The 16,800-nt window shown below is 44.3% G+C and overlaps 1 protein-coding gene across 2 annotated transcripts in view; it reads right to left on the bottom strand.

The window, feature by feature from the left end:
• RBFOX3 (RNA binding fox-1 homolog 3) overlaps window positions 1–9,576 on the bottom strand; it is a 342,557-nt gene extending 332,981 nt beyond the window's left edge. For both annotated transcript variants that reach the window (XM_077924106.1, XM_077924107.1), the window contains exon 1: window positions 9,471–9,576. The gene's annotated coding sequence lies outside the window, so the exon portion shown is untranslated. The remainder of the gene's footprint in view (window positions 1–9,470) is intronic.
• Between the last annotated feature and the right edge of the window lie 7,224 nt (window positions 9,577–16,800).

The following is a 16,800-nucleotide window of genomic DNA, read 5'->3' as shown; positions in this document are numbered from 1 at the left end:
AAGACGACAGGAACAGCACTTCTGATCCAAAGCTTTTCTGATGAAAACAGGGACATCCTAGTCCAATAATAATAATAATAATAATAATAATAATAACAATAATACCCCGCCCACTTAACTGGGTTGCTCCAGCCGTTCTGGGTGGCTTCCAACATATATAAAACATAATAAAATATTAAGCATTAAAAAACTTTCCTATAGATGGCTGCCTTCAGATGTCTTCTAAAGGTTGTATAGTTACTTTTCTCCTTGGCCCAGGGGTCGCATAACTCCATACCCTCCAACATTTCTCCAGTGAAAATAGGGATGTCCTAAGGAAAGGTGGGACATTCTGGGATCAAATCAGAAACCGAGACAGCTTCTGTAAATCTGGGACTGTCCCTGGTAAATAGGGAGACTTGGAGGGTCTGCAGCAGCACCTATAGTTTTATGACTATACACATATAATGGACAGTCCTGTTTGCTCTATTTTCCTACCTCTGCTGTCTTCTCCAAGCCCCATACAAATTCAGTGTGATGAAATAGAATAGTGCACATTGTAAGCAACTTCCAAACTAGTGAATTTCACTTCAAAGGAAAACTGCATTTCTCTTATTTTTAAAGGCTAACTAGGCTGCGATTCTAATGCCTAAAGCCACTTACCTGGGCATAAGCACCACTGAACTTAGCAGGACTTACTTCTAAGTAGACATAGTTAGGACTAAACTGTTATTAATAATGGATATATTCTTTGTAACCTGCTTTGAGGGGTTTTTTTTATAAAAAAAACCCAATTAAGCAGTGTATAAATTTTATGAAATTAAATAAATATGTACCAATTATTTCACCACAAACGAAAATAAAATTTACCGTATTTTTTGCTCTATAAGACTCACTTTTTCCCTCCTAAAAAGTAAGGGGAAATGTGTGCGCGTATGGAGTGAATGCAGGCTGCACAGCTATCCCAGAAGCCAGAACAGCAAGAGGGATTGCTGCTTTCACTGCACAGTGATCCCTCTTGCTGTTCTGGCTTCTGAGATTCAGAATATTTTTTTTCTTGTTTTCCTCCTCCAAAAACTAGGTGCAACTTGTGGTCTGGTGTGTCTTATAGAGCGAAAAATATGGTGATTAAAAAAAAAACCTTGGGGAAAAATTCCTAAAAGTGTTGCGGCTAATTTGGGGTGCAGGGGAGAGAAGGGAGAAAGGTGCTACTCCAATCAATCAATCAATCAATCAATCAATCAAAGGCACTACTTACATAATTGACAAACCAATATGCGGAAGACCTGCAGTGTCATGAGAAAAGGGCAGCAGGCAGAGGAGAACTTGAATTGTGCCCTTTGAGCATTAAAGCTAAATGCTAGAAGAACCCCCTTGAGGGTTGACAAGTGTTTGCTTTTAACACTGGAGAGGAGCAATTGATTTTTGAGACAAGGCTGCTTGGCCATCCCTCCTTGCTGTGGATTTCACAAGACAGACCTTGAAGCATTAACAAAAACCTGCAACACCTGTTTGACCAAACACTGTGGCAGAACAAAATGAAAATGACTGCATATGCCATGGGTGTATATAACTCCTCTACTCAACACCTCCAAGTCTCTGAAAAACTTTTTATCTCCACACAGCCCTCCGGAATCAATCAATTATTATCACCTTAACTCACCTTCACCACTGATTTATGTGCAAATCGGAAAGTATGAGAAGCTCAAGGAAGTTAAAAGAGTTAGCCAAGGAACTCACCTCTTTCATTTGAGGCAAATGCTTGTGTAAACAATATCAGTTTTTCCATCTCCGATTTATGGATGTGGTTACAGTACAAAGTCCCTTTCAAACACAAGTGGTCCATGTATGTCCCAAGGCAGAAAGCAAAAGGGGCAATGTGGTTAGAACACGCTGGAGTTCCTTTTTCATGTAGACAGGCTGTCTCAGAGAACCTCCAGATCAATAGCACTGTAAACAAGCACCCATTTAGGAGCAAATCTAGTTTTCACCTCGCCATTAGTATAAAGCCGCAACTGCCTTAAAACAACAGCTGTTATCACATTGGAAACACTTCTCAGGGAGCTGGAAGAACTCGTTGCCATTGCACAATTTATAATAACAATAATAATGAAAAGCTCAAGGCCGCTCAGAGTTATTTTGTCATTTATGCACAATGCCATTAAGCATCCATTTTGCACAGCTACCATGTACAAGAGAGTGCCTTGCCAATCACGCTCTTTCGATATCCTCTGTTCTCCTGGTTCCATTTACCATTGGGCACACTTGAGGCAACCACCCATTGCGGATGGAAACAGACAGAGACACATACCCTGTTTTGATTCTCACACTTCCTTCTTAAGACAGGATAAGCCTGCACCTGCATTTTATGCTGCCCCAAACCCTAATGGTCATGTTCTTGACAGCATCAGGTGTCTGGTAAATAGCAAGGAGAGGACTTGTTGCAGGGTGGGGAAACAGTGAACAGCAGCCAGGAGGTTAAGAACTCCTTCCCTTGCTTGCTGCTTCTCGATTGCAATTCTCTCCCTCCTGAGGCACTTTTTAGGGAAGTAGTGGCCACACCTGGGCATCAGAATACAAGGTGGCCACAAAACACATAGTATTTTTGCCCCATCTAAGCCATATGGATGCAGAATGTAGTGAAGAGATAGAAACATGTACACAGAGAAAAATCTATCCTACTTAAAACATGTGAGCAAGGTCAAACCAGCTCTGATGGTCCTTCATGCCCATAAAAACAATTTCCTATTTTAATTTTAGCCTCTGTGGAGTCAGTGACACCAAGGACACTCCTCCTGTGTTTTTACAGTAGCCAACAGGGATCTGGTTACTGAGTGGGGCTTGTAGGGACAACAAACAATAAAAGCTGAAAATTAAGCTACTTCTTTCCAATTCTGCACCTGAGACCCACACAACTGAGCGTCCCAGAATGAGAGAAGAATTACCAGCCACAACAGCTGCTCAAGACACAGTCTTGAAGTTGGGACTTCTTAGAATCACAGAACTGTAAAGTTGGAAGGGACCCTGAGGGCAACCCTAGTCCAACTCCCTGCAATGCAGGAATCTCAACATGCAGTTCCCCCATGCAATATGAAACCATACCAGACTCTGCTTAGCTTTGCAAATGTGCTAGTAGTTTTATCGAACACCTATAGAACCTCCAGTAAGAGGTTTTGGAATCATGATATAATAATAGGTGCCAAGCCAATGTACAAACTTTTTCTAAGATTCTTTTCAAGAAAGGAAAGAGCTAAAAATCAAGGAAGCCATTTCCGCATTGTGCGTGAGATTTCTGAAGGCAAATATCCCAAGTGGAAAGATTCTCTACTATGTCAGATACGGGTCATTTCCAGCTTTCTTCCAGTCCTTAGAAAGCATTCTTAAAAAATGGGGCACACAATGGGCTTTTAAACATTTGACAAAGAAAATTCCATTGCAAGGATATGAAGAACTTTAATTTCATCTCAATCCTGTATTTACTCAGCATTAAGTTCCTTAATTTCAGTAGTACTTACTTCTGCATAAAGGTGCTTAGGACTGCAGCACTGAGCTTATGTAGCCCTGCAAAAACCTGGGATTTACAAGTGTTTTTGCTTAATTTTCCCTTCAGGGACTATAGCCCAGAGAGAGAGAGAGAGAGAGAGAGAGAGAGAGACAGAGACTCATTACTTGGTATGAAAGGCTATCATTTGGCTTTCAATTTACGACTTCTAGGTTTCTTCTCAATATACTTTGCTCCTTAAGAATGACACAAACTGTACCTTAGACCCCTAAGCAGGGAGAGCACATCCTTTTTCACCGCTTGAGGTGAAATTAGATTTGCCACCCTGTCCTGATGCCACCACACCTGTCACTGCCACCACTACTACCTGCTCTGCCACTGCCGCATCTGCCACCTCCACGGGGCCTTCTGCATCTGCTGCTGGCAGAGAAACAGTGCTGCCATTGGCGCTGATTTCAGGCAGGATCATGACAATTTCAGGTGAGAGCTTGTCCAAAACAGACACGATCTTGCCTGAAATTGGTGCTGATGGTGTTGCTGCTTCTCTACTGCTGATGAAGGTAGCAGGGCAGACAGGACACCCACGAGAGTGCTGCCTGAGGCAGCAGCCTCACCTTGTCCCTGCCTAATGGCTGGGCTGGCTCTGCCCCCAAGACCACTAACAATCTTCATACCTTTTCCCTCCACCATCCCTCCTTTGGAATCCCTGCCCTACAGGAACACCTCCTGTCTCGCATGGGGGGGGGAGAGCTTGACGTACCCATTCAAGCCTTAGCTCAGTAATGATGTCCCTCCAGTCTTCATCACTGGAGGTCCTTGGCAAGTCACTATCATCCTCAGTCCCCAGTCCACACAAACCAATATATAACACAATGTAGTAAAACTGTCCACTCCCATGCATAATTGTTGTAAAGGTTACCGAGGACGAATGAAAAGCAATTATATACAAATAGTAACGGTATTTGTTATTGCTCAAAAACTTAAGTGTAAAAAGCAATTATATACAAATACAGTGGTACCTCGCAAGACGAATGCCTCGCAAGACAAAAAACTCTCTAGACGAAAGGGTTTTTTGTTTTTTGAGCTGCTTTGCAAGACGATTTTCCCTATGGGCTTGCTTCGCAAGATGGAAACGTCTTGCAAGTTTGTTTCCTTTTTCTTAACACCGTTAATACAGTTGCAACTTGACTTCGAGGAGCAACTCATAGAACGCAGTGTGGTAGCCTTTTTTGAGGTTTTTAAAGCTTTTTGAGGTTTTTGAAGCTTTTCCAAAACTTTCCCGAAACGGTGCTTCGCAAGACGAAAAAAATTGCAAGACGACAAAACTCGCGGAACGAATTAATTTCGTCTTGCGAGGCACCACTGTAGTAATGGTATTTTTTATTGCTCAAAAACTTAAGTGAAAAATTACAGACCAACTCTTATTTTATAATAAGAGTCTGACCTTATAGAGTCTGCTCTGACCTTATAGGCTCAAGTATAACAGCCATAAATTAAGGCTGTCTTTCAACCTTCTCAGCCCTGAGAACAAGAAAAGCCCTGACATTTCTTGCACAGGGGAATAGATGCAGGCCTCAAGCATGATCACCAAGCACACAGGCACAACTCAAACTTTCCCCACCTGACCGTACACTCAACACACAGAGTCACAGACAGTGCATAGTAGCAGTCAGGGTTCTGCAACACACAATGAGGATCCATGAATGCTATACAACAGTATTTTAATTGTTAGAGTGACTTTTATTGCACTGAACCTTTCAGAATTTCATCTATATGCCATTAAATATTTGAGATGGTATCACTGCAAGCGCAGGGAATGAAGCTTTTGGTATGCAAGGACTTGTTGTTATTCCCAGGACCATTTCTCACATTTTCTGCCTTGTGCTAAATAATCACAATGTGGTCTGAAGGTTCCTTGTGAGCATACCGGTATCTTGAAAATGGCTGGGGTGGGGTGAGGGAACTTTTCCTTAGTCTCTTCCACTGCAGTGGAGGAGTTTATTGGGACAAGTGCTGCCTGCCTCAGACTATAGCCTCTAAAGAACAGTAAGTCTCCCGTTGCAATTATAACATCATATATTATTCCCTAGCACAAAACAAAGACACTATCCTGAAAACCACTTTGAAAAATCAAAACCGACAGTGAAATTACCTTATAAAAATCTAAAACCAGGAAACTGGACTCTTCTAAACCAGATATTATACAATTGGTTGACTTTTCTTCTTTGCCTCAAGATCTGTTTCCTGGAGAAATGAGGCAGTAGGCATGCATTCGGAAGATGGTGGGCTCTCCTCCTTTGGAGGTTTTTACAGAGGTTGGATGGCCATCTTTCAGGGATAGCTGTGGTTACTGCAATGCAGGGGGTTTGGACTAGGTGGCCCTTGGAGTCCCTTCCAACTGTACGATTCTATCCTAGTTTGGGAAGGAGTCAGGTGTGGGAGTCTTATTGAGATGCAGGCAGCTTCACCAAAACCCATCCCTTAAGGCAGAAATTTCACCCTGCTCACGACTGAACAGGAACACCACCTTGGAACCCCATGAGTTAAGATGTCGCCACTTCAAAATCTGCCGAGCATCTTTTTGCCATTTGCAAACTCTACCACTTGGAACAGAGCGAAAATGCCACATTCCAAAGGCGAATGTGTTTCCCTACTAGAAGGCACACTGGTTCAGATTTACATGAAAGCAAAGCCCACACCATCACAACACCATGTATACAGTCTCATTTCACTGTAAAGCAGCAATACACAGGACCACAGAAATTCTGGTATGTACGTATTCTCTGTACAACACAGCAGGTTTTGATGTTGTTGGTTTTAATGCAAAGGGTATTTCACTTTTCACTTTTCCTCCCTCAAATCCAACCTAAGCTTACTTATGCCAGACTTTTGTTTAGAATAAAACGTTTGAGAATCGCCACTGGTCTCCAACAGAAGATGAAAGTTAAGGTGCAAATAGTAACGGTTGTTTTACAGCCCTCACTTGACCCTTGCCACTGCAGAGCCTGCCACATATATCCTTTTCTCTTCCTCCTGCAGTCGCACAACAGGCTCCAAGGAGAACAGAAGAACTGAAAGGAGGAAGAAAGGAAGACTTATACATCCTAAATACACATTTGATCTGGCATATATACTCCTTACCCTTTCCTTCCTTTTAATCAGCCTACCCTTCATTCAGCTCTTTTCTTTACAATTTGCATTCACCTAGAGGGGTTGGTTTTAATTAGTGTTAACGGGAATATTACAATAGGACCTAATTAAGATCTCCGTTAAAAATCCAAAATGCAAACATAATTTGGGGTGGGTGGGTTGCAGACTGGGGGGGGGGGGTTTGATGCAAATTTCATAGCTTACAAGACATAATTATTAATGGGTCTGTTCAATTAAACACCACCTATTCTGGCATTATTTAAAACTGAAACGGCGGGAAAGGACAAAACTTCATCCCAGCATATTCTAGTAATGAAGTGTCTGCTGTTTAGGAAAAAAACAATAATAGTTACAAACTATGAGGACACTTACATCTGTTGCCATTATTTTGCCAAGAAGTTATTTATTCATCCATCAGCACCAGCAAAATGCTGTATATAACCTCACCCACGCTTAAGTTTCGTAAGTGTATGGCTATGTGTATCTAGATGCAGAAGAAACTGATCAGAAACCTTCCAATGGCACCATAAAGCGTTTCCTGGCCCCCTACCTGAGGAAATCTGCACACACCCTCATCAGCTTTGGAGAAAATGCCTATCATGCCCCTATCAATAAAGCAGTTACTGTCCAGCATTACAGTCCTGATCTTGGTTCACCAAGAACGCAGAGGGACAGGCCACTGCTATTCCGAATTTATTAGTTCTCGGTTACCAACATAAAGACACCCACAGCACACTCAGGTGTGCACACACCACTCAGCCAGCCCCCCTAGTTCATGCGGTTGATGGGAACAGGCTGCCAGTCTACACTGTCTGAACAGTTCGCACTGCCAACCCCAGTCTCAGCGGGAAAAGGTGGCTCTTTTCATCCCAAGTCACATCCTATGCTTCTAATTTTGTGCTCCAGGGCCAATCCAGAAGCATAGGCCCCGACTGTACCATTTTACTGTGACCCCTAAACTAGGAAGTCCCAGGCTAGGCTGGAATTTTGAATGCAGACCCATTGCCTCATTCCTCCAAATCACACTACAGTTCATCTCCAAGCCAGACCCCCAACTGCAGCCCGCCCATCCCCTTCCCCGCAGTATCAGCTGGTCTTGAGTTTCTTTTGGCTGGTTCTGTAATTGAGGGGCTTTCCTCCCACCCCCCACACACCATGGGGGGGGGGAGAAGCAGTTTAAAGACAGTGCTGCCCCTTAGTCTATTCTCCTTTCTCCAGAGCATACTCACACGCTACATCTAACAAAGCCAAAAGAACAGAGCCAGCCAACTGCTGTATAAATATCAAATCTGTAAAAGGTGGAAGGAGGAGGGGGAGAGGAGAGAGACAAAAGGCAAGGTATGAATTGGCACAATACTGTAATCTTCAACCACAGCTAGTATTTGGCTTTGCGGCTTGGCGCTTGCTAAAGTTATCTCCCATTTCCCCTGGAGCTAGTTTGCTCCAGACTGCTTCCATAATGATTTCTAAGGGAAGCTCTCATTGCGAGCTCCCTGCTGAGGTGTAATAATGTGTGTGTGATAACACAAGGGGAAAGGGGGGTGGTGGTTGGAAAGGCACCGCTGGGTTATAAATCCCCTCTCCCCTTCTAGTCTCTGGCAATTCAGCCTGGGATGGTGTTGCAGATCTGTTCAGGGAGCTTAGCTCGGTATTGTTATTCTGCACAGCAACCCAACTTCTCTATGAAGGCTGCAGAAGAAACAATAAAGAGAGGGATTTTGCTCTGCGCTACCCCCACCCGCCACTCTTAGCCGAGCTTGCAACCGAGGAGGTGGGCAAAGCCAGCGGCACTACGATCCCCAAATGTCACTAGTTTCAACCTCGAACCTTTAAATAAGAAAGTTTAAGCGCTCATCCGGCTTCACTAAAACAGGCTCCTCCACCCCACACATAACACTCCCAGCATCTCTTCCCCACGACGCCAGATCCCTCCCCGGGCGAATTAAACCCAGGTCAATCTTCTCTTCCCCATAGCCAACAACAGGAAGGATCTACAAGTTACCATCGACCAGATTTTCCAGCACCTACAGCCCCAGCCCACGCATGTTTACTCAGAAGTAAATCCCGCCGAGTTCACGGGCACTTGCTCCCAAGCGCACCTAGGAGTTTTCCAGAGCGGAGGATCACCACACTGCAGGGACACGAGGTCAAGTGTCGTGTCACCCTGGAACTAGAAATGCGCCACTCTGGGAATCTCTCTGCGCGCCCCACCGCGGAGCGAGGCGGCGGCGAGAAGGGGGGGGGGGCTGCAACTGCTGCTGCTGTGGGGTGGTGGGGGTCGTAGAGGAGACCTCGCCAACACGCCAGAAGAAACGGCAGAAGAGAGATTAAGCGCCACCATCCCATCCCCCGCCACCCCTCCAAGCGCGCACGCTGCTCGCCATTATTGGGGGGAGGATTAGCCAAGTGTCTCCGCGCCTCCCCCGCAAGGAATGAATCATCTGCCAGAGTCAGGCTTCGAAGCGGCCCCACACACCACCGACGGGAGGGAGAGGGGTCGGAATTGGCAGCGGCGCCCCCGCCCCCACCCCCCTCCAAACCCCGCGCCTCACAGCTCTCGCGCGCCGGCTGCGCCTTCAGCCAGGCTTTTCCCTGACACCACGGGGATTTCCCACCCCCACCAGCCCAGCTCGCCTCGTGCGCGCGCCTCCGTCCCCTCCCCTCCCTCCGGACTAACCCTGAGGAGAGGGGAAGACCCAGGCCAGAGACCCCCTTTCCCGCGCAAAAGCCCCCAAAGAGAGGGAAGAAAAAGGGAGGAAAGAAGGGGAAAAAACCCGCGGTGAGGGAAGGCGAGCCCAGGCGACAGGCGGCGCCCGGGCAGCTCTGGCGGGTGACTCACGCTTCTCTCTCAGTGGTCCCTGCGGCGGGGGCAGGCGAGTGCAGGAGCCCCGGGTCCCTTCGCCACGAGCGACATCCCCGGGGCAGCCCGGTGGCAGGAGGACGACAGGAGGAGGAGGAGGAGGAGAAAGGAGGCGGCTGGACGCGCCGAGCGAGGAGGGGAAGGACTCGGAAGAGGAGGCTCTTGTGCGCCCGGCTCCGGCTTGGCAGGCTGGCAGAGCACGCGGCTGCGCCCGAGCCGCCTGTAGCCCCGAGCGAGCGAGCGAAGAAGGGAGCGCGCGAACCCGCCCCCGTCGCGGGGGAGGGGGAGCCCCGAAGAGGCCACGTGCGGTAGCACCTGCGCCCGCCCCTCCCCCTACCAACACCCCCCCCGCGCCGCGCTGCGCAGGGAGGGAAAGGCTCGCAGAACAAGCGCCTCTCCCACCCCCCCGCTTCAGAGCGTCTGTTTGTCCGTCCACCTTCCCCAAAGCCTGAGTTTCCGACAAGTCCCAACAGCCTCCCAGGGGCCAAGCCGTTCGTATGCTTGGGCAACCCGCACCCGGCAATCTAAGCCTGCCCCGGTTGTCTGAGGGCAGGCTGTAGGGAAGGAACGGCATCCTTCTGAACCTTCCCCGCCAAACCGCTGCATCCCAAAGGTGTCCCTGCACATCAAGCCCATGCGCTTTGCCTCTCTCACCCACAAGTTCCCCCAAACCACCTTAGGGTCACACCACTTTGTCATGCCTCTGTCCCCGAGGCAGCCAGCAGCACCTCCCAACCTGCAGGATGCTTAGCAGCAGGTAGTGCTTTCCTCTGGATTTCTAAAACTTGGAAGCAGCTCTTCTCACAAGCAGCAGCCTACAGAGCAATGTGGCCAGCTGCACTTGCCCTAGAAGTCTCTCCAGCATAACTGTTCCTTGCAAGTTGCTGCCTACCAGCAGTGCCGAACTCCAGGGGAAGGACTTCGGCAATCTTTCCTAATATGGTGCCCTGTGCAAGGCCAAAATATAGCACCCTGAAATGGATCTTAGCAATTATGGGTCTTCTCGGTTTTGCGCCCCCTCAGCTTGGCACCCTGTGTGGGGGAACCACCCACACTGCCCTAAATCCAGTGCTGCTAACTCCCTGCTTCTTCTTTTTTTTTTTATAATAAATTTTTATTAGTTTTCCATAAATAAAGAATAAACAAAACAAAAACATAGACATAAACAAACAAAAATATGACTTCCCCATACCACCCCTTTTCTGCATTCTTGTTTCAAGATTTTTCAGCAACCCTCTGATCATAACTTAAATATATTTCATGTATTTAACTTCAGTTAGTTATTAATACAACTGTAGTTCTTTATCTCTTATAACTCTGAGCCCCTAATTTTCCAAATTACAACAGTTTTTAAGATAAACTTTAAATTTGTTCCAATCTTCATCCACCGCTTCTTTCCCCCGGTCTCGAATTCTGCCAGTCATCTCTGCCAGTCCCATATAGTCGATCACCTTCGTCTGCCATTCTTCCAACGTGGGTAAATCTTGCGTCTTCCAATACTTTGCTAAAAGAATTCTTGCTGCTGTAGTGGCGTACATAAAAAATGTCCTATCCTTCTTTGGCACCATTTGGCCCACCATACCCAAGAGAAAGGCCTCTGGTTTTTTAACAAACGTTCTCTTCAGAACTTTTTTTATTTCATTATAGATCATTTCCCAGAAAGCCTTAATCTTCGGGCAGGTCCACCAAAGGTGATAGAAGGTTCCCTCCGTTTCATTGCACTTCCAACACTTGTTATTGGGCAAATGATAGATCTTTGCTAACTTAGCAGGAGTCATGTACCACCTGTAGATCATTTTCATAATGTTTTCTTTTAAGGCATTGCATGCCGTAAATTTAACACCAGTGGTCCATAACTGCTCCCAGTCTGCAAATTCAATGTCATGCCCAATGTCCTGTGCCCATTTAATCATATTAGATTTCACCATTTCATCTTGAGTATTCCATTTCAACAGCAAGTTGTACATTCTTGACAAATTTTTAGTATTGGGTTCTAACAGTTCTGTTTCTAGTTTTGACTTCTCCACCTGGAAGCCTTTCTTTCTGTCCTGTTTAAATACTTCATTTATCTGTCGATAATGTAACCAATCTCTCACCTTAAATTTCAGTTTCTCAAAACTCTGCAATTTTACATTTTCACCATCTTGTTCTATAATTTCACAATATTTAGGCCAATTAGAACCCATATTCAATTTTTTCACCTCTTTTGCTTCCATTGGTGACAACCACCTGGGGGTTTTACTTTCAAACAGGTCTTTATACTTAATCCAAACGTTATACAGAGCTTTCCTCACCATATGGTTCTTAAAACCTTTATGCAATTTTACCTTGTCATACCATATATATGCATGCCAACCAAATCTGTTGTCAAATCCTTCAAGGTCCAAAATGTCTGTATTCTCGAGGAGCAGCCAATCTTTCAACCAGCAAAACGCTGCTGATTCATAGTAGAGTCTTAAGTCCGGCAGGGCAAAACCCCCTCTATCTTTCGCATCTGTTAATGTCTTAAATTTTATTCTTGGCTTTTTGCCCTGCCAAACAAATTTCGATATGTCTTTCTGCCACCTCTTGAAACAGTCCATCTTGTCTATTATTTGTAATGTCTGAAACAGAAATAACATTCTAGGCAATACATTCATTTTGATAACAGCAATTCTGCCTAACAAGGAAAGTTTCAGCCTTGACCATATGTCTAAATCTTTCTTAACTTCTGTCCAACATTTATCATAATTGTCTTTAAAAAGATTCACATTTTTCGATGTCAAATTCACCCCCAGGTACTTCACTTTTTTTGCTATCTCCAAACCTGTTTCATTCTGGAATGTCTCTTTTTCTTCATTTGTTAGGTTTTTTTCCAATACTTTAGTTTTTTGTTTGTTCAACTTAAATCCTGCAACTTGACCAAATATCTCGATCAGTTCTAAAACTCTTTTTGTGCTAGTGATTGGCTGTTGCAAAGTCAAAACTAGGTCATCTGCAAATGCCCTTAATTTGTACTCTTTCACTCCGACCTGAATTCCTTTAACCAACTGGTCCTTTCTAATCATATTTAACAAAACCTCCAGAACCAGTATAAAAAGTAGGGGGGAAATAGGACATCCCTGTCGTGTTCCTTTCTCTATGGCTATCTCTTCCGTTACCACATTGTTCACAATTAGCTTTGCCTTCTGCTCAGAATAAATTGCACCTATACCATTTTCAAAACCTTGGCCTACCCCCATCCCTTGGAGATTCTTTTTCATAAAACTCCAACAAATATTGTCAAAGGCTTTCTCCGCGTCCACAAAAATCAAAACCGCTTTTCTGTTAATGTTCATTTCCAACAGTTCCACAATGTCTATTATGTTCCTCACATTGTCTGACATGTGTCTACCCGGGAGAAAGCCAGATTGATCCTTATGAATCTCACCTATCAATACTTTCTTCAGTCTTTTTGCTAAAATGTCTGCAAAAATTTTGTAATCCACATTTAATAATGATATCGGGCGGTAGTTCTTAACCTGGTTCTTTTCAGTCTCGGTCTTTGGTATAAGTGAGATAAAAGCCTCTTTCCACGTTTCAGGTGCCTTTTTCCCCTCCAATATTTCATTGCAAACTTCTTTTAGTGGTTGCACTAAACCTTCTCTCAAAGCTTTATAATATCTAGCCGTCAGTCCGTCTGGTCCTGGAGACTTTCCCAGTTGTGCCTTTTGAATGGCCTCCTCTATTTCCTGTTCTGTTATTTTCTCATTCAAAATCATCTTGCCCTGTTCTGGAATTTTCGGTAGTCCATAATTTTTAAGAAATTCTTCTATTTCTTGTTCGTTTACTGGCCCTTGTGTGTATAATTTCCTAAAAAAACTTTGGAAACAGTTACTTATCTCATTTGGCTTATGAACATTCTTTCCCTCTATCTCCAAACAAGTAACTGTGTTCAATTTTTGTCTCTTTTTCAATTGCCATGCAAGGAGCTTCCCACACTTATCTGCAGACTCAAAAGTCCTTTGTCTCATTTGTTTAATTTTCCATTCTATCTCTTGATTTGTCAGTTCCATATATTGCGTCTGATAATATTTTATTTCTCTCAAAATTTCTTGAGACTTTGGTTTTGACCTCAGTTTCTTTTCTCCTTCCTTCATTTTTTCTAAAATTCTTTCTTTCCTTTCATTCTGCTTTTTCCTCTTGATTGAATTCTGTTGTATCAGGAAGCCTCTCATCACGGCTTTACTTGCGTCCCAAATTGTTCTTTTTTCCACATCTGTTCTCAAATTTATCTCGAAGTAATCTTTCAATGTCTTTAGGGCCTTTGTACAGAATTGTTCATCTCTAAATAGGGAGTCATTCATTCTCCATCTAAAGGATCCAGTTGTTGTCATTTTCATTTCCATCTTTACGGCATTATGGTCGGAGCAGGTTTTTGGGCAGATTTCTACTTTTTTAATCTTTGTAGCCATCACACTAGATACCCAGATTTGGTCGATTCTCGTCCATGTCATTTTAGATTCCGAGAAAAAAGTTCCCTCTCTCTCGAGAGGATTCTTTGTTCTCCAAATATCAATCAAGTCCATATTTTCCGTCATCTCGAAGAAAGTCTTTGGTAATCTTCCTTCTTTAGATATTGTCTGTCTTTGTGCCTTGTCCATGTTTGTAGAAACCACTCCATTCATGTCCCCCATCATTATTATTTTGCAGTCGAGATAATCTAGTAAGGTCTCATGCAACTTCTTAAAAAATTCTGCCTTCCCATCATTTGGTGCATATACTCCAATTATCAAATATTTTTCCCCCTGGATCTGTACTTCAATTGCCAGGTATCTTCCTTCTTCATCCTTAAATTTTAACTTTGGGTCCAATTTTTCCTTTGCATAAATCACTACTCCTCTCTTTTTTACTTTATCGGAAGATATAAATTCTTGTCCCAGTCTTTTGTTCACCAACAATTTCCTGTGTGCTCTAGTTATGTGAGTTTCCTGTAGACATATCAGATCCAGTTGTTCCCTTTTCAAAATGTGGAAAACCTGTCGTTTTTTTCTGGGATGGTTCAAACCGTTGCAATTCCAGCTTAGAAGTTGCAGAGACATTTTGTTTGTTAGATGTTTGATCCTCCGACTGCTCCAAGTTTTTCTTCCTCTTCAGTTGGCAGTTGTGGTAGACCAAATGATAGATTTGCAATGTCTGTTAGCCCTCCTCCTTCTGGTGTTAATCCTTGCCCTTCTCTTGCCGGATCCACCGTACCTTTCTGTAGGTCCTCTAGGTTTCTCTCCAAGAAGTACTCTTTCTCCTGTACTGTTCTTATTCTTACTTTCTTCCCTTTGTAGTTGAAGGACAACCCCTGTGGGAATTCCCACCTGAAAGGTATGAGGTTCTTCCTCAGCAAATTGGCAAGATCTCTATAAAAGGTCCTCACTTCCAAGATGTATTTAGGGATGTCCTTAAAGATTTGGACTTGAATGTTTCCAATCACCAAAGCTTTTTGATAATGAAGGTTCAGTATCTTGTCTCTTTCCTCTTTGGTTCTAAAGGTGATCAGACAATCCCTTGACTTCTTGCTTTGCTTTCTACCAAATCTGAAAGCAGTTGTTATCCCCACTTCATCTTCCTCCAGATCTTCTTGCCAATTTTCCAGAATTGCCTCTGTGAGAAATTCCGCCAGATTGTCCTCTTCTTTCTCTGGAACCTGTCTAAATTTCAGATTTCGTTCTTTCCGTTGTAATTCCAGTAAGGAGAGGGCCGCTTCATGCTCATTCACCTTTTTCTCAATCGGCACAAGTCTTTCCTGTGTCTCACCTGCGACAGATTTTGCACTCTCTGCAATTTTCCTTGTTTCTGAAGATTCCTGAATCAATCTATTTATAGATTCTGTATTTGTTGCCACTGATGTGGTATTCAAATCCAATCTTGCTGTAAGTTCTGTCAATTTCTTTGAATTTTCTGCTGATTGCTTTGTTAAGGCCTCAAGGGATTGATGCCAGCGCTTAATGGCGGTCCTACCTCCGAGCTCCGGAGAAGGACTGCTCCGCAAGTTCGGGTCTTACCCGCTACGGCGAGCGGGGGACCCCTAAAATCTCAGGCGCGGAAGCCTGAGAGCAAGGAGACTCGGTGGGCACCTTTGCGCCCCCCGGTACTGTGAAAGAGCCTTTTTAAAGGCTCCGGAGCGGCATCGGGAGTGAGCGCGGTGCTGAGAGTCGCTACCCAGCCTGCGGAGTGAAGCCGCGTCGCCATTAGCGGAGAGCGCCGATTCCTTCCTGAAAAGAAAATCTGGACTGGATTCCCGTGAGTAAGAAGGGAAAAAATTAGGAATCTTTAAAAATTGAAAATTTGGCTGAAAACGGGAGGGCAAAAAATAAGGAAGTCTGCCCCCCCCGGACTGCAGGAATTTAAAGCAACGAAAGACCTCGCTGCAGTTATTAGAGACTTAGTTGCGAACTGTCAAACCTGAGCTGTCAAAAGTATCTCTCCCCTCCAGATTGGCAGGAGAAGGGGGAAAAAAGACAGTCTTGCGAAGATACTTTTAATTTAAAGGGAAACAAAGTTTTTCACTGCTCTGATCCCCGGGACGACCTGCCAGGATTTAACACCGGGAAAACTGTTCTTCAAAATAACTTTGAAGTGGATATAGACTATACCTTAAATGGTGGAAAAATTTTAAGACATTTAAGATTTAAATGGGACTTTGTTACTGATATTGGACTAATCAAATTTAAATTGGAGAAAAAGTTTTACAACTTTAATGGCGGACTTGAGATTTTCTACATCCGGCTTTCTGTCTCTTTGTTGTTTCTAACTTGGAAACCTTTAACTGCTCCCTCTTGAGGGCTAAGAGGGAAAAATTGTAAAGTAACTGACTAATACTGGGATTTTCCATTGCAAGTTTTTCCTGTGAGAACGGCCTTGAGATATGAGTGGCACGGCAGAGGAGATAGAACCAGATCTAAAGCTAAACTAACACAAAAGAAAAGAGGCTCAATCTCTGGCAACACAGTGCCTGTATCAGACACTGGGATAGCAGCATCAATGGAACCTATGACACAGGCACTGCTTAAAACTCCCTGCTTCTTCACACCCATTGGAGCCACACATACACACAATATTCTGCCCCACCTTCTGCCCTAACTCTAAGACGAGTCCCTTTTCTCTCTTCCCTCCTTGTTGGAGGGGAAGCTGGTGGCAACTAGAGAAGGGATCATTTTGGGTCATGACATCCCGGTCACAGAATGCTCTCCCCTGCAAAACTCGCCTGGCAACAACATTGGTTGCCTTTGATTGCCAGGCAAAACCCTTTTTATTCTCCCAAGCTTTTAAAGTTTCTTCCTCAGCATCTCACATCCAT

This window comes from Podarcis muralis, chromosome 2 (assembly GCF_964188315.1).
Source record: "Podarcis muralis chromosome 2, rPodMur119.hap1.1, whole genome shotgun sequence".
Taxonomy (NCBI): domain Eukaryota; kingdom Metazoa; phylum Chordata; class Lepidosauria; order Squamata; family Lacertidae; genus Podarcis; species Podarcis muralis.
This window is presented reverse-complemented; position numbering and strand designations above follow the sequence as displayed.